General features: G+C 37.5%; 1 protein-coding gene across 41 annotated transcripts in view; it reads left to right on the forward strand.

Annotated features, from left to right (window-relative positions):
* The window catches only part of tau (microtubule-associated protein tau), a 260510-nt gene that overhangs the window by 149908 nt on the left and 91813 nt on the right, over positions 1–18789 (forward strand). For 8 of the 41 annotated variants that reach the window (XM_073959790.1, XM_073959794.1, XM_073959797.1 and 5 more), the window contains exon 1: positions 6276–6742. The exons of 23 other annotated variants lie outside the window; for them this stretch is intronic. The gene's annotated coding sequence lies outside the window, so the exon portion shown is untranslated. Of the gene's footprint in view, positions 1–6275; positions 6743–18789 lie in introns of those variants that run through there. 10 more of the 41 variants (XM_073959798.1, XM_073959791.1, XM_073959805.1 and 7 more) reach the window with 7 other exon arrangements.

Genomic DNA, 18789 nt, shown 5'->3' on the forward strand with positions numbered 1-18789 from the left:
AAACGAGGTAGCACTATTAGTCCGGTCAAAATAGACATGCGTATAAGGGGGAAATAGCAAAAATTCCCACAAAGCTGAATTTTGGTGGAGAGCTAGAGTTGGCCATTACAAGCAACGTCCTAAAACTCCCCATCGATCCCAAAACAAGTTATTCGGGGTCAAAGGCCATTTTTGGAGGCATTATTCAGTTTTTTTAATTTTTCTCAAAAACGGTAAGACTTAGCAAAGCCGGCTAAAATAAAAGTTGTAGATTTAATAATTGTCTACAAGAGCGGTCTTTACGACTTTTAAAAAAGACTTACTATTTTCGAGATATCGCGATCTAAAGGTAAAATAAAAGGAGGGTTGGCGTTTTTTGTTTGGGATGACGACTTCTATTTTGTTTTTCAAAATAGTCAGGCTTAATCCCATAGTCGTTGTTTTAATATGTTATTAAAACAACTTTAATTTATTAGTGGGAAAAAATTGGCGATGTTTACCAAGGGGTAAGGCAGGGAATACTATAGTTTCAGATCTCGCCACAGATCTTCATCAGTTCCCTTATTTCTTGTTTTTCAACAAGAAACTTTTTATACCCAAGTGTCAATTGCTAGCTCAAATAGATACGTGCGCAAAGAAACACTCTGATCGAGAATTTCTTTGGCACTACCTAAACTCTAGCAACTTCACTTGCAAACAAATCCAAATTTTTCCCACTGCTATGCGTTCGTCGATTCTCGACGAAAAAGCACATAACTAGTTTGTTGGTATTGCATACTACAGCAATAAACAACATTTTGACGGTGCCCGGTCTCACAATTAGGAGGGTTGGCGTTTTTTGTTTGGGATGACGACTTTTATTTTGTTTTTCAAAATAGTCAGGCTTAATCCCATAGTCGTTGTTTTAATATGTTATTAAAACAACTTTAATTTATTAGTGGGAAAAAATTGGCGATGTTTACCAAGGGGTAAGGCAGGGAATACTATAGTTTCAGATCTCGCCACAGATCTTCATCAGTTCCCTTATTTCTTGTTTTTCAACAAGAAACTTTTTATACCCAAGTGTCAATTGCTAGCTCAAATAGATACGTGCGCAAAGAAACACTCTGATCGAGAATTTCTTTGGCACTACCTAAACTCTAGCAACTTCACTTGCAAACAAATCCAAATTTTTCCCACTGCTATGCGTTCGTCGATTCTCGACGAAAAAGCACATAACTAGTTTGTTGGTATTGCATACTACAGCAATAAACAACATTTTGACGGTGCCCGGTCTCACAATTAGGAGGGTTGGCGTTTTTTGTTTGGGATGACGACTTCTATTTTGTTTTTCAAAATAGTCAGGCTTAATCCCATAGTCGTTGTTTTAATATGTTATTAAAACAACTTTAATTTATTAGTGGGAAAAAATTGGCGATGTTTACCAAGGGGTAAGGCAGGGAATACTATAGTTTCAGATCTCGCCACAGATCTTCATCAGTTCCCTTATTTCTTGTTTTTCAACAAGAAACTTTTTATACCCAAGTGTCAATTGCTAGCTCAAATAGATACGTGCGCAAAGAAACACTCTGATCGAGAATTTCTTTGGCACTACCTAAACTCTAGCAACTTCACTTGCAAACAAATCCAAATTTTTCCCACTGCTATGCGTTCGTCGATTCTCGACGAAAAAGCACATAACTAGTTTGTTGGTATTGCATACTACAGCAATAAACAACATTTTGACGGTGCCCGGTCTCACAATTAGGAGGGTTGGCGTTTTTTGTTTGGGATGACGACTTCTATTTTGTTTTTCAAAATAGTCAGGCTTAATCCCATAGTCGTTGTTTTAATATGTTATTAAAACAACTTTAATTTATTAGCAGTGGGAAAAATTTGGATTTGTTTGCAAGTGAAGTTGCTAGAGTTTAGGTAGTGCCAAAGAAATTCTCGATCAGAGTGTTTCTTTGCGCACGTATCTATTTGAGCTAGCAATTGACACTTGGGTATAAAAAGTTTCTTGTTGAAAAACAAGAAATAAGGGAACTGATGAAGATCTGTGGCGAGATCTGAAACTATAGTATTCCCTGCCTTACCCCTTGGTAAACATCGCCAATTTTTTCCCACTAATAAATTAAAGTTGTTTTAATAACATATTAAAACAACGACTATGGGATTAAGCCTGACTATTTTGAAAAACAAAATAGAAGTCGTCATCCCAAACAAAAAACGCCAACCCTCCTAATTGTGAGACCGGGCACCGTCAAAATGTTGTTTATTGCTGTAGTATGCAATACTAACAAACTAGTTATGTGCTTTTTCGTCGAGAATCGACGAACGCATAGCAGTGGGAAAAATTTGGATTTGTTTGCAAGTGAAGTTGCTAGAGTTTAGGTAGTGCCAAAGAAATTCTCGATCAGAGTGTTTCTTTGCGCACGTATCTATTTGAGCTAGCAATTGACACTTGGGTATAAAAAGTTTCTTGTTGAAAAACAAGAAATAAGGGAACTGATGAAGATCTGTGGCGAGATCTGAAACTATAGTATTCCCTGCCTTACCCCTTGGTAAACATCGCCAATTTTTTCCCACTAATAAATTAAAGTTGTTTTAATAACATATTAAAACAACGACTATGGGATTAAGCCTGACTATTTTGAAAAACAAAAAAGGTAAAATAAAAAAATAGCCGCGTAAGTACATTATGAGGCGAACCGGTTAAAGCAATGACACTATGTGTTAGATACTTTCATAAGCTTTCAAACGATATCCACTTTGCAGTAATCGGTTCAGTAGAACCGGGTCTAACCCGGTTTTTAAATTTGGCCTTTCGGTTCGAAAAACCGGCGAACCGGATCCGCAACCGTTGAAAATTATACATTCCCGTAATCAGCGCAACAAACCCTACCTTCTGACAAAACTTGAAAAAAATCGGAGAGTTTTCGTTGGGGTCGTTCCCGTTGGGCTTACAATTACACATGTGGGTTAAATTGGCTATTTTTGCATAAAATGACTAACATTGAATCACTCTACTAAACACGCTCCGATTTTGTTGGAATTTTTTTAAAATATAGCTATAATTTCGCTCTTCAAGAAAATATATATTTTTTGGGGGACAGACCCGGTTACTTCGCTTTTTTAGCCGGTTCGTATGAATATGTGCATCTTTCCCCTATAAGTGCATAAAAATCATGTGTTTTTAGAACAGCTATATCTGAAGAATGGTTCCTTCTAAGAAAAAAAATATAAAGATCAAACTTGTAGATAATTTTTCTGTCTACAATATTTACTTTAGTCACTTTTTGATTAGATCAACCGTTTTCAAAAAATAAATCCGAAAACCTAAAAACCATTAAAATTTGACCTTTGACCCCGAATAACTTTTTTTGCACACATGGGATCGATGGGGACTTTTAGGACGTTGCTTCTAACGGCAGACCCTAGCTCTCCGCCAAAATTTAGCCGTGTGGGAATTTTTGCTATTTCAATGTCTATTTTGACCGGACTATATGGTTAATCGGGCGAACTGTGACACTCTTCTCCAATTTTAGAAGAGGCGTCCTCACTGACCGTGCAAAACGCAGAGCTATCAATCTGCTCAGTGAGCACTATACCCCTCTGGTCGTTTCCGAAGACCATATGCCACAACTCATGAGACGCATTAATGTCCACCCAGACTCTATCTCGGCAGTTACTGACTATCCCCATACATTCAATGTACGAGTTGTTAGAACCAGGATCAAGCGAGATAAGTCTGTATTGAACAGACTGGTGCCCCTCGACTTCTGGTGCGATCCTTCATCAGTACGTTGTAACCATCACTGTAAGCTGTAGTTTTTGTTGAGATTGATTTCATGCTCCGCCGCGAGCATGATATTCTACCGACCCATGACATCCACTATTTTTCCGATCTTACACCGGAGTCCATTGCGATTAAATTGCAAAAAGGATGCATTTTCAGGGATTAGAACAGCAACGGTTGGTACTAAGTGCTTCATTTGCGGCTATTGTTTTTTGGTGGGACTGCGAAGAGTCGCCCACTTTGATGACTACGACTCACTGGGTAGTAGTCTCCCACATAGGCGAGTTCAGAACAACCTCTAAGATGCACCTACTCCCGCAATTTATGGAGTATCGCCGAAGGATGATCGCTCATTTACTTAAAGAGAGGCATAACTCAAAAAATGCGTTTTTTGTGTTAGCGGTTTCTATTTTTTCTACGACTTCTACGTTATCTCGTGTAAAATGTTCATGTTTTTATCTCTAAAACATAACGGATTACAGTTCATTTACGCTCATTTATGAAGCACTAAAACACTTCAAGTAATGCTTGATCTTGCACAGAAATTTAGCATTTTTTGAGATGTATCACTCTTCGTGTAAATGAGGAACTGAGTTGGGTTTTATTGACCTTATTGTAAGACCTCCTACTAACCAACCTAATAATAGCCTACCACCATAAGGCTTGAAATTTCTTCCCCGGATATGATAGTCTAGGAGATTCTTAGTAAAATAATTCACAGATCTGTCGTCAGTAGAACTGAGAGTTTGTGGCCTCCGAAGTCTTGCCCTAGATAACGTAATCGTTGAAACTCGATACTATATAAATGTATAGCCGGGGCAGATCGTGGTTCATATTGTACGTCATGTGAACCACGATATTCTCTCCCGACGCAGATTGGCCCATAAATCTTTTCTCTCAAATAATTACTCATGCTTCAGAACAATATATTATCACTTTTTTACACTGTTTATACAGATATTTATACCCTACACCACTATGTGGGGAGGGTATTATAAGTTGGTTTTGGTCAAAAAGTTTGCAACGCATCGAAATATTGGTCGTAGACCCATACTTATATATACCAAAATGAATGTCTCGACGAGCTGAGTCGATCTGGCTATGTGTGTCCGTCCGTCAGTCCGTCCGTCCGTCCGTCTGTCCGTCTGTCCGTCTGTCCATCTAAACCTTGTAATCACGCTACAGGTCGCAATTTTGATCGGATCGTCACGAAATATTGGATGTTGATGGGGGTCCCGGAGGGGAAGAAGCCTATTGATTTTGGTGATGGTCGGATAATATTTAGGGGTCGGAATGGGCAAAAAACTTATGTGGATAAAAAGACAACGTTTTTTTCCAAAGCGAATATCTCAGCTTCTATATGGGGCATACCAAAAGCAAAACCTGACAATGAAAGTAGAAAATATCACCTTTCTAATGATGTTAAGCAGGTTCTCGTAGGTGATCAAACAACGAAGATATCACAATAGTCGCAAATAAAACCCAAATTTTCATTTTTGCGATTTTAATTATAATGACGAATATCACAGCTTTGGTTGGGGACTTTCCAAAAGCAAAGCCTGGCTATGAAAGTAGAAGATCCCATCTTTACAATGATGTAAACTAGGTCGGCGCAGGTGACCAAATAACGGAGATATCGCAATAGTCGGTAATACATCCCATTTTTCCACTTCTTTGGAAATCACGCTACAGGTCGCAATTTTGATCGGATCGTCACGAAATTTTGAGGGTTAATGGGGGTCACACAGATGAAGAAGCCAATTGATTTTGGTGATGGTCGGATAATATTTAGGGGTCGTAATGGGCAAAAAACTTATTTGGAGAAAAAGACAGCGTTTTATTTCAAAGTTAATATCTCCCTTCTGTAGGAGGTATATCGAAAGCAAAACCTGGCAAGGAAAGAAGAAAATATCACCTTTACAACGATGTGAAGTAGGTTGTCATAGTTGGTCAAACAACAGAGATATCGCAATAGTCGGTAATAAATCACTTTTTTCCATTTTTATGCAATCACACTACGAAATTTTGATCGAATCCTCACGAAATTTTGGGGGTTGATGGGGGTCTAACAGAGAAAGAAGCCTATTGATGGTTGGCATACATCCCACTTTTCCATTTTTTATTTGGGTTGTACTGTCGATGCACTTAAATGCGTTTCAAAAAAATTGACCTGTGTTAATGAAGACATTCAGAGCAAAGGCGCTAAGCTATCCCAATTTTAATATTTTAAATTTTATTAGTCAAAAGCTTATGAACAGGGGTAGTGGTGTAGGGTATCACATAGTCGGCCCCGACCCGACTATAGCCTTGGCTCACTTGTTTTATTTGAAGATGTGTCTTTATAATCTACTTATTCCATCTGTTGGCCAACTTCTTCTACATGTGTCCCCTCTTATTATTTCTCAACAAATTTTAAATTAATACCAAATTGTTCCTTTTTTGCAAAAAAAAAAAAAACAGATGGCAATAGTGACAAAGCAGTAGTCGGTATAAAATACCACAACCCTTAACATTGCCTAAGTAGTAGTACCAGCTGTTGAGTTGAGTTAGTGAGACTTTATGCTAGCCCTGTCTAGTTTGTTTTACAAAGAAAACTGAAACTGTAACCAAACCGTAAAGAAACCAATATCACCAAAAACAACAACAACAAACAAATCCAATAAAAAGCACGCTAAAGTAAATCAAACTGAAATCAAACTACCAATAATAACAAAAACAACAATTACAACAACAACAGCAGCGACTATCAAACAAAAGAATTTCTAAGAAATTCTTAGAGACCGACGACCACAACATAAGTGCCATCATAGTAGCGCGCCATTGTTTAGTTTAGTTTCAACTCTGCAATCAGACAGTCGTTCTTTAAAATCAAAATCCGCTTATTCAAAAAAAAAAAAAATAGAAAATTGTTGTGAAAAAATAAATAAAACAAAAACAGAAAACAGAGCTTTAATTGAAATACATTTGTAAACGGTGTGAAAAAAGGTTAGCCAGCAATTTGAGTGTGTTCATTATGGAAAGTGCAATATCCTTTTGGTGGTTATTGCCCTCTGGACAAAGGCAAAAGGAAAAACAGCATTTCAACAACTGCAGAAAAATCGATAAATTTGCATGGGCGATTATTGTTAATTTTAATAATAGTGGACTACATTTTTTCCCCATTGTTGGAGACTTGCGTGCTAAGTTAATACTGATGGTTAGTGTGACACACACACACACATCGTCCTGTGAACTGACCAGTTGCATGACTTTGAGAAGTGCATTTAATTTGAAGCCCATTTATAAATAGTAACAAATCGAAAGAAAAAAATAATTTCCTTAATATGAAAAATGTTTATAAAGAAAGTGAATCATAACATGCATTTTCCTTAAATTACCTTATGCGAATGGAAAATTTATTTAGAACATAGATATCACATATTTTATGATTACAATGTGCGATACAATTTGTAACTTCTGCACCATGCATAAATGAACTATCATGGGTGAACTAACTTGGCAATTACTTTTACTTCGGAACGTATGATTATTATAATCTGATATTATTGGGAAATTAGTAACAATCATACGCATCAACGAGATATTTTGTTATCATAAACATGTAAACACCAACAGTTACAGATATTACAAATTGGTTATGAATTTGCCGCATGTATGACGGTACGTGAATCAAAGTGTACCAAATTGTGTTGAGATCGATGATCCTGCACACAACTGCACATGACATGATAGAAATTGCTTTTGTTCCACTTTACTTTCGTTTTAGAATTTTCCTTCGGAAACACTTTTCGTTAAAAATCGTAAGAAGAATGTGAGAGCTACAGCGATACTGAAGTAGCACAGTAGCTTATCTTAGTAGTATCGATTAATGCCTCAAATAAGGTTCATTCCATTTAAGTATAACACAAGTAAAAAAGTATCAATCGGCTTTGCCGACAGAGATATACCCTCAGCCTGTGTGGATTGAAATACTTTTTTCCCAAAAAACGTATGTATTTAGGGGGTTTTCAAAATGTTTGGCGTATGAACCGACAAAAATATCAGGGTGAGCCTTAAGTAATTTTAAATGGAAGGTGCTTACACCTCGGAAGTTTTTGCTGATTCTGAAACTACAATGCTCATAGATGAGTAATATCAAGAAACAAAAAAATCGCCGGAGGGATTTTAAAATAAATCGCGATTTAAGTTCACATTTTTAGGGGTTCTTAAGTTTTTCACGATTTTACTTGGAAACCGCGAGTTCTATGTAAATGGCACTAAAGCAAATGTTGTAGCAGAGAAAATTCTCCACAAGATTGGCCTTTATGATATTTTCGTATATTTTACCGTTTTTAAGATATGGAAGTTCAAATTGGGACAATGCACTGACTGTATCGCCCCCTTATAAAACAATATCATGCACAGTGTCCCTTAACTAACTTTTAATGAAAACGGCTTACACATGGGATGTTTTTGCGGATTCTGAAACAGCAATATTCATAGATGAGAAAAATAAAAAAAGAGACAAAATCGCCGGAGGGATTTTTAAAAAAATCGCGATCAAAATTCACAATTTTAGGTTCAATTCAATTTTTTTTATCTTAAATCTTCACGATTTTGCTTGAAAACCGCAAGTCATATCAAAATGGGACTAAAGAAGCCCATGTAGTGTAGCCGTGAAAATTCTCTACTAGATAGGCTGATTTACTTTTTCTTAGGTTGTACCATTTTTGAAATATATACGTTTAAGTTGGGAAATTGCAGTCATAACATTGTTTTATAAGGAGACTTGTCCCAATTTGAATTGTCCCAATTTGAATTGTCCCAATTTGAACTTCTATATCTCAAAAACGGTAAAACCTACGAAAATATCATAAAGGCCAAACTTGTGGAGAATTTTCTCTGCTACAACATTTTCCTTAGGCCCATTTACATAGATCTCGCTGTTTCCAAGCAAAATCGTGAAAACCTTAAGAACCCCTAAAAATGTGAACTTAAATCGCGATTTATTTTAAAATCCCTCCGGCAATTTTTTTGTTTCATGATATTTCTCATCTATGAGCATTGTAGTTTCAGAAACAGCAAAAACCTCCGAGGTGTAAGCACCTTCCATTTAAAATTAGTTAAGGCTCACCGGCTCACGATTAAAGCGCAAAAATTTGCGGGAATATCGACAGATAGGGATTATTTACCATACTAGCCTACGAAAAACATAATATCGCTGTAAACAGGAAGGATACTCGAACAGACCCCTAACCACACAAAAATGTTGAGCATTTGTGTGGTTGGTACCCCAAAGATCGGACAGAATGGGCCCAAATTTGAATATAAACTTAGTTTCAACAATATTTAGAGATCCAAAGTTTAGACCAAATCGGTTGCTACGTCTATGAGATATCGCGCGTACCATTTAAGGGAATATTTTCGAACTTTTGTGGGGGAGGTACCGGAAGGAGTGGACCTACAAGCACCACCTTCGAATTTCATCTAGTATTCGAAGAAATATTACGATATCCAAAGTGTGGACGAACGTAGTATTCTGTTCGATCTCTCCAATCACTACATATGGCGCCATAGGGGCTTTTTACAACTTTCGGCCTGTTTTCTCAAGAAGTATGGACTTGCACCTGAAAAACCTTTTACTGTCGTAATTGAGCTTGCTTCCACAAAAATCAAAGTGATTTGGAAGCAGGTCTTAAAGCGAATTTATACAAAAATTTGTGTGAGAGTTACCGAAAGAGTGGACAAATATAGTCCATATTCGAACCTCACCTACATCTGGTAGATATATTAGCATGTGTAAAGTATGGACCAAATCTGTGTCTCTTATCAAGAGTTATCGTGCCCACAATTTTTCCGAACAATTTTGGACTTTTTTGGGGGAGGTACAGGAGTGGACCGATATAGCTTATCTTCGAACTTAAACTAAGTTTGGACAAAATATTACGAAAGCCGAATTTGAACCGAATCGGTTTATCCGTTCGAGAGTTATCGTGCGCATCAGCCAGACAGACAGACGGACGGACATTGCTAAATCGACTCCAAATTGTCTGAAACACATTTCGTCCAAACATACTTGGCGTCTAAAACCATTATTTCGATTAGGCTCATTTTGCCCGTATGAAAGTGTATATACCCTCGTTAGCATAAATGCTGAGGGTATAAAAAAATTCCACTCAAACCACTTTCAAATTATATATTTGTAAAAAAATAATATGAAGAGAAGAAAACTTTTGTCTCTAAAAAAATATTTCCTGTTGCACGAATGAATGACATTAACAAGTAAGAAAAAAAAAAACAAGTGAGCCGAAGCTATAGTCGAACGGGCCGACTATGTGATACCCTTCACTACTACCCCTGTGTATAAGGTTTTCACTGATAAACATTTATTTTATGGAGATAAGAAAGTTATCTGTCACCATGGCTTTTACACCCAATTGTCGTAGGGATAACTGAACCAAAATAATTTATATAAATCCACAAATTGGAAATTGGGATAGCTGAGTGTCTTTTTCTACATTTCTAGTATTTTGCCACTTTTGGCAAAGCAATTAGGACCACTGCAAAGCTTAGAATGTCTTCATTAATTAAGTCACTTTTTTGAAATGCAACTAAAAACGGAGATATTCGCATATGAAACGTTGATTTTTTCTTCACATTAGTTTTTTGCCCATTCTGACCCCTGAATATTATCCGACCATCACCGAACTCAATAGGCTTATTCATCTTTGGAACCCCCATTAACCCCCAAAATTTCGTGATGATCCGATCCAAATTGCGACCTGTATTGTGATTACAGAAAATGGAAAAATGGGATGCATTACCGACTATTGCGATATCTCCGTTGTTTCACCACCTATGCCAACCTTCTTTTCATCATGGTAAAGGTGAGATTTTCTACTTTCATAGTTAGGCTTTGTTTATGGAAGGTCCCCAGCTAAACTGTGATATACGCAGCGTTGCCGACAGTTTCTGTTTCAGTTTTCGTAAATCGTCAAATCTTCAAACAAATTTGGAAAATCGTCCAAAATCGTCAAGATGTTCCAAAACTAGGGTTGGTTTACGATAAATACGATTTTTTGATGATGATGAACTCAAAGCCATAAATCGAACCCAATCTCTCTTAAATAACGCTATAAAAAAGGTTTCACAAAATGAGAGTTTTCCCTATGGTTATCGAGTTTGCGGTATTGCAGCAAGCTAAAGCTGTGTACACATATTCACATTTGAATGACAGCTTTGCTCACAGTGTGAACGTCCATCAGACACCGAAACTACACCCACTTATGTATGGATCTGAAGAATGGGTACTTGCGAAAGCAGATGAGGCTAAACTTGATGTATTTGAGAGAAAAATTCTCTGAAAGATTTATGGACCAAATATGCGATTGCGATACCTAGGATGGATAAAAACGAAAACGCCCCCCAGAAAGGCATTTTAATACGAGATTTTGATGGTCAAAACTCCGAAAGAAAGGCCAAAACTCCGATATAAAGACCAAGTTGAAGCTGACATAACAAAACATGACATCCAAAACTGGACAAGTAAAGCAGAAGATCAGCGCGTTTGGAAATTTATTTTTAGTTCGGTTTATGAAACATAACGTTCTGTGTAAGACAGCCGGAAATAGATAAAAACTATCATTTAAAACTGACTGACTTTACTGACCACTTGAAATGGACATTAGTAGGAAATTAAGAAAGCTGGACTTATAAATTTTTTCACACCGTGAAAAATTTTTAAGGAAGATATACATCCATTAACTATCCTAAACGAAAATTTTCAGTTGATATAATTTGAAGGTGAGGCAAAAACCATCCAAATACCTGTATTCCATATATGTACATAAATATAGCCAATCTAGCTGAAAATTGCTACGTTCGCTTGAAATAAAATGTTTACTCTTTCCACAAATAAGTTTTTAGCCCATTCCGACCCCTGAATATCACCAAATTAATAGGCTTCTTCCCCTCCGCGACCACCATCAATACGGGACGGACACACATAGCCAGATCGACTCAGATCGTCGAGACATTCAACTTGTATGTGTCTGCGACCATTATTTCGATGCGTTACAAACTTTTGGGCCAAAACCAACTTATAATACCCTCCCCACATAGTGGTGTAGGCCATAAAAACACAATAAATATGCCGTATATAAAATATATGGATTTTGTATCACGAGATTGCATCAAAATACGTGGAATATGTATACTAAGTCATTAACATATGTATATGAAACGTTTTTATTTATAGAGCAAACTTATGGTTAATAGATAACTCGAAATATTAAATTACGTTAAACTAACTTTGAAAGAATTTTTTTTTTTAAGTTTTAAAGTTATCTTGCACTATAGCCATTTTAGTATGTGCCGGCAGGTGTTTCGGATGTTTTAAGCCATTATTTCAGGAAGTATAGACTTACTCCGGAAAAAAATTGTCTCGTAAAGGGCCGTAAGGCCAGCGTAAGGGAAAAAGAATCAAAACAATACGAGACGAACTTTTTCCTAATTTTGTGTGGGAGTTACCCGACGGGGTGGACCGATATAGTCCATATTCCAAACTGATACATGACTGGATGAAGATGTACGATGTGCAAAGTTTGCACCAATGCAATGCAATCCCAGCGAGAATTATCTTACGAATTTGCCATTTTAAATGCTGCTGCCAAGGGCTTTTGCACCATTATCTGAGGAAGTATGGACTTGCCAATAAAATTGGACAACTCACGGGTGCAACTTTATCCATCTTATTGGCATGAGCCAGCCAACGCAATCGTTGTAACCCAATACGTATTACTATATCAATGTTGGTAGGCTGGTACAACTTTTGGTTTCGTTGGATTCGGCTCGCTTTCGAAGACCTAAACGGTCGATTCCTGTTTTGTTTCGGGCTCCTTAGCATAGATCCAAGATTCGTCGTCTGTGACGATCTTACAAACGTCACTTGAAGCACTGCGATCGCTTTTATTCACAATTTCTTTGCACCAATCCACAAGAGTCTTTTTTTTTTTTTTGGGCCAGGTAGTTTTCGTGCAGCCCTCGTACTTCGTCTTATTGCCTTTAACTGCCAGGCCCACTTTTGCAGACCCCTTTAAAATTTTTCCAAAAGTGGCTGTTGCGGCTAGCATGGTTCAACGTAATATTTCAATAGCATCTGCATAGGCCAGGGACATTATATCTTTATTGTATATAGTGTTATTTTATCTATGGCCGTATATACATTCACATCTCGTATGACCTTTTCCAGTGGAATGTTATATAGGTCACCTTGTCTGAAACCTAGTTTTGTGTTGAAAGACTCGCAGAAGTTCTTTCCTATTTTAAATGCTGATCTTGTGTCAGCCAACGTTATACTGCATAATCGTATTAGTATTAGGGATCCCAACTTCCAACATGGTGTGGACCACTTTTGATCTAATTGGGCAGTCGACGGCGAACTTATAGTCGACGAACAGGTGGTATGTGTTGATCTCTCTATCTTGGGTCTTCCCTAGTATTTGGCGTAGTGTGAAGATTTGGTAAATTTTTGATTTAACAGGTCTAAAACCGCATTGCTATGATCCGATTATTTTACTAACCTTCGATTTTAGACATTCAGGCAATACGCTCGACAGTATTAGGTATGCGATAGGTAGCAGATTTATTCCTCTGTAATTTGCACAAAGAGTCTTGTCTGATTTCTTGTGTATGGGACATAGTAAGCTGAGGTTCTAAAGCTTGGTTATGATCTCGTCCTGCCTTTTTTCACTAACTAACTGATTCGTACTCCTTATCGGTATGTCGCCACCGGTCTTGAACATTTCGGCAGCCAACACATCAGCTCCAGCTACATTATTTGTTCAGCCAATGACCTTTGGCTAGGTGGCAAATACTCAATGTCGTCGTTTGGGATTGGTTCATCGCCACCCGTATTCGATACTAAAAGCTTGATTCAGATCCTCAGTACGCCATCTGTATCCAAGTTCCCTTCATCATCTTCGCAGAAAAATATACCTACACCATATCCTTCAGTCTGGTGTTTTACACTCTGGTAGAATTTTCAGACTTCATTCTGAGTCCTGAACATCTCGAGGTTTTCACCCTCTTGTTTTCCCAGCTCTTTCTTCTTCCTCTACTCTCTTCTCCTGATATTTTCCATAGCGCTTCGTGTTGCTACTGACTGCAGGGTTATTTTGTATGCCGCGTTCTTCCCTTCAGTAGAGTCCGGAAATTACGGCACTCCTGATCTAGCATGTATTTTAGTTGGTGATTTGTGGCACCCAAGTATAGATTTTGCGGCAGTTTGAAGGGAGCGCGCTTTTTTTGTCGTCGGTCTGCAGATTATCGAGACAAGGAGTGCCTTCTTCCAACCATCAAAATCCCGAAAATCGAGCGGTACATTTCTATGGGCGCAATATGAAGGCGTAAACATATGTATACCTACTAATTTCAGGTAGAGAGTGGGGTGGACCTATACCGACAAAATTCATATGGCAAGTTTTATACCCCAAATGAAGACTAAATACCAAATTTCAGCCATTTCGGAGGAATATTGAGGCCACAACCTTCAAAATACCGCAAATCGGGAGGTACTGTTTTATGGGGGCTATATGAAGGCGTGGGCCTATACCGACAAAACTCTGAGGAAACGTTTTATACCCTTACGAAGACTAAGTGTCAAATTTCAGCCATTTCGGTGTGATAATGAAGATAAAACCTTCAAAATACCGAAAATCAAAACGTGGACCGATATAGCCCTTTTGCAATACCAAACATTCTAGGAGTAATATAAACTTCTATACTAAATTACAAAGCTCTATCTTAAAAATTGCGAGCTGTATCTTGATTTCAACAGACAGGCGAACGGACAGACGGACATGGTTATATCGACTTACCCAGATCAAGAATATATATACTCTATAGGGTCTCCGATGAATATTTCGATGTGTTACAAACGGAATGACAAATTTAATTATTCCCTCCATATTATGGTGGAGGGTAAAAAACTGGAAATTTGGATATCTAAACTTTTCTATGTCTCTTGTAGTTGACCACTATTGGTTACACAATTGGTATCAATTCAATGCTCTGAAAGTCCTCTTTAATATTGGTAACTTTTATTGAGTTGCCCCTAACCAAAGGTTCGACACCCCACCTTTACAATTATAATTCAAAAATGGGTGCCACCGTAATGCCATGGTAGCACACCCGCCTTGCGTGCTGAAGGTGGTGCTACCGATTCCCCGGCCAGGCAACATGAAACATTCTCAACGGTGGCAAAATACCCCTCAGTAATGTTGGCTCGCTCCTTCAGGCAGTTTTGGCCTTGAGAAGGTGCAAACTTTTCGAAAAATGTCGATAAATGGCACTGTGCTACAAAATTTGACCAGAAAAATATTCAAGCATTCCGATGCAAAATTATAACGTATTGGCATCCATGGACAACGACAATGCATTTAGTTCATTTGTATCACTTCGTTTTATTTTTTTATAACGGTAAAAGCAGTGAAAATCTGGTTTTCTTACATTTTCAAATTTCTTCTTTTTTTCACAACTGATTTCTATTGATCTATTGCCATTTATCGACATTTTTCGAAAAGTTTGCACCTTCTCAAGGCCAAAACTGCCTGAAGGAGCTCGATTTTCACGATAGACCTATTATCTAGTAGACTTTTTTGCTCAGTTCAATCCCAGGAATAAAGAAACGCGAAGGGCCCATTAAGGTTTTCAAATCGCCCCGGCCTAATAAACATAGATATATGGATATATCTGATGCCGACGCAACCATGAAAAAAGGCAAAAAATTCAGATAACCGTTTTGCTGTTACCTTTTAAATATCGTAAAGATTGTTTATTTTTTATTATTTTTCAATCGATTATTTACTATTCCGACCACATTTTGACTAGGTGCCATACACTATCATAAGTTCTTGGGTATTTTTTGTTGCCAAACATGAAAACAAGAAAAAAGTTCATGCAATAACCGATAAAGAAATCTATTTCATGTATGTGAAGGAAATTTTCCAAGGAAAAACAAGAAGCAAATGTCAACAATTCCCAGTAAAAGATAAAAATCTCATAACTGCAACATAAAATGACAATAACGATTGCAAGTAAAGAATAAATTTGTTGACAACGTTTGCAGAAAGCATTTTCTTGAAAACTGCAATTGAAAACAAACATAAAAACCAAAGTGTTTTCAACATACCTTTCCAATTGAGAGGAATAAAGTGTATTCAGAAACTAACTGCTGCTAGGGGGTTAAACCACCATCAGACAATGCTTTTAAACGAGTTGTTACATTAGTTTAAAATAATGGTAATTTTAAAATGGCGATGGCATGTAAATGAGTTGCCATAAACCATATCCTTTCTTAGACGAGTGCTTGGTGGCAACTATCAAAATTATGACCAAATGCAAATTCGAATTGTTCTCTTCCATTTGTGTTGCTATATCTGGTAAACTCATTGGGTAAAGTGTTGTAATACTTATTATGGTGAACACTCAGTGCTTACCCCTGGTCATGGGCACAACAAATAATTTTCAAAAGGCAAATCCATTTCAATGTAAAATTAGGTATATCTCCCTGGCTACAAAGCTACCAATAAATTATTGTTATAGCACATTTAGTTCACTTTAAAAAAAGTTTCACCTTTATTTGTGGATAAGGATATGTAAAATGCTACGTCAAAGAAATGTATGAGTTATATTTTTATAATTTATATTAAGTATACGTACGATAGTAGGCCAATAAAGACAAACAATAGAAGCTTCAGGAAAGAAGGTGTTATGTAAAAATCCACTGCTGTAATCGGATAGGATCCATATGACAATTTGTTCGATCATCAAAAAGTTGAAAACGTCGTACATGACATTTATTTGTATAAAAGCCCCACTTTAGCAGATTCTCCCTCGACCTGCTTGAAGGACTCAGTTACTTCTTTTATTGATCGACCCATGATGTCAATGCCGTCAGCATAAGCTATTAGTGGCTATTGTTTTATACTGTGCAATTTTTTTGACGTTTGCATCTTGTATAGCCTTTTCCAGCAGGATGTTGAAGTGATCACACGAAAGGTTGTCTCCTTGTCTCTTTTGCTACTGATCTGTTCGGATATGTTCTTGAATATTTATTTACATTGCCGAATGAGCTTTACGGGGAAGGCTACTTTATAATCGACAAAATGGTGGTAAATGTCGATCTAAAGACGCAATTATTTGCTTTAGTCTTTTGCACAATATAGCGGACACTAGTGAACACACTTTTGCCCGTATATTTTGGACACATAATCTTATCTCCATGCTTGGGACGGGACATACCCGTACGCGTTCTTGCTGCTTGACGGTGCTAACTAATTGAAGCAAGGAACAAGGAGTGCATTGATTAAGCAATTGGGCTAGTTGATAGGTATATGCTGCGGCTATCTGTTGTGATTTCAGATTATCGATATCCATCTTCCGTGTTGTGTCCGTACGTACCTTATTTGCTACGTTTAATAGGATACGTACCATTGTTGCACCAATGTGGTGGTCCGAGTCTATATTTGCTCCTCGTAACGATCGTAACCACGTAACGTTTTTTATGTTTTCACGATTTTGCTTGGAAACCGCAAATCTTATGGAAATGGGACTAAAGTAAATGTGTAGCAGTGACCCTTACGATATTTTAGTAGATTTTACTAGAGTTGTGCCAAAGGAACTATATGGAACTATCTCGTTCACTTCGCAGTTCCAATGGCCCACCTTTTTTCTTTGAACAAACTGCGTATACTTACTATCACACGTTATATTTAATGATGTTACTCATACGCTTTGGAACTAGTACCAGGAACTAGGAACTAGATGACCCAACTCTGGATTTTACGGTTTTTGAGATATAGGAGTTCAAATTGGGTCAATGCACTGACTGTATCGCCTCCTTACAAAACAATGTCATGACAGTTATTTCCCAACTTAAACTTATGTATCTCAAATATTTACCTAGGAAAAAATTACAAAAACCAATCTTCTGTAAATTATAACAATCTTGTAGACAGTTTTTACAGCTATACGATTTTCTCCAGTCCCATTTCGATAAGACTTTGCTTTCTCAAGCTAAATGAAAACCTAGAAAAATCCTAAAAATGTGAAATTTGACTGAAATTTATATAAAAGGCCCTCCGGCGATTTTTTTATTTTTGTTCCCGAATATTGAACTAAAAATATTCTCCTTTCCAATTTTAGCATTAAAGTCGCCTACAATAACTTTTATGTCGTTCAGAAGCCTCCTACGGAGGTCCTCTATTCTATAGAAGTCTCCTACGGAGGTCTTCCATTCTGCAGAAGCCTCCTACGGAGGCCTTCTATTTTATAGAAGCCTACTATTCTATAGAAGCCTCTACTATTCTATAGAAGCCTCCTACGGAGGTCTTCTATTCTATAGAAGCCTCCTACGGAGGTCTTCTATTCTATAGAAGCCTCCTACGTAGGTCTTCTATTCTATAGAAGCCTCCTACGGAGGTCTTCTATTCTATAGAAGCCTCCTACGGAGGTCTTCTATTCTATAGAAGCCTCCTACGGAGGTCTTCTATTCTATAGAAGCCTCCTACGGAGGTCTTCTATTCTATAGAAGCCTCCTACGGAGGTCTTCTATTCTATAGAAGCCTCCTACGGAGGTCTTCTATTCTATAGAAGCCTTCTACGGAGATCTTCTATTCTATAGAAGCCTCCTACGGAGATCTTCTATTCTATAGAAGCCTTCTACGGAGGTCTTCTATTCTATAGAAGCCTCCTATAGAAGCCTTCTACGGAGATCTTCTATTCTATAGAAGCCTCCTACGGAGGTCTTCTATTCTATAGAAGCCTCCTACGGAGGTCTTCTATTTTATAGAAGCCTTCTATTCTATAGAAGCCTCCTACGGAGATCTTCTATTCTATAGAAGCCTCCTACGGAGATCTTCTATTCTATAGAAGCCTCCTACGGAGATCTTCTATTCTATAGAAGCCTCCTACGGAGATCTTCTATTCTATAGAAGCCTTCTACGGAGGTCTTCTATTCTATAGAAGTCTCCTATAGAAGCCTTCTACGGAGA

This window comes from Musca autumnalis, unplaced genomic scaffold (genome assembly GCF_047663935.1).
Source record: "Musca autumnalis isolate F117 unplaced genomic scaffold, ASM4766393v1 scaffold_1, whole genome shotgun sequence".
Lineage (NCBI taxonomy): Eukaryota > Metazoa > Arthropoda > Insecta > Diptera > Muscidae > Musca > Musca autumnalis.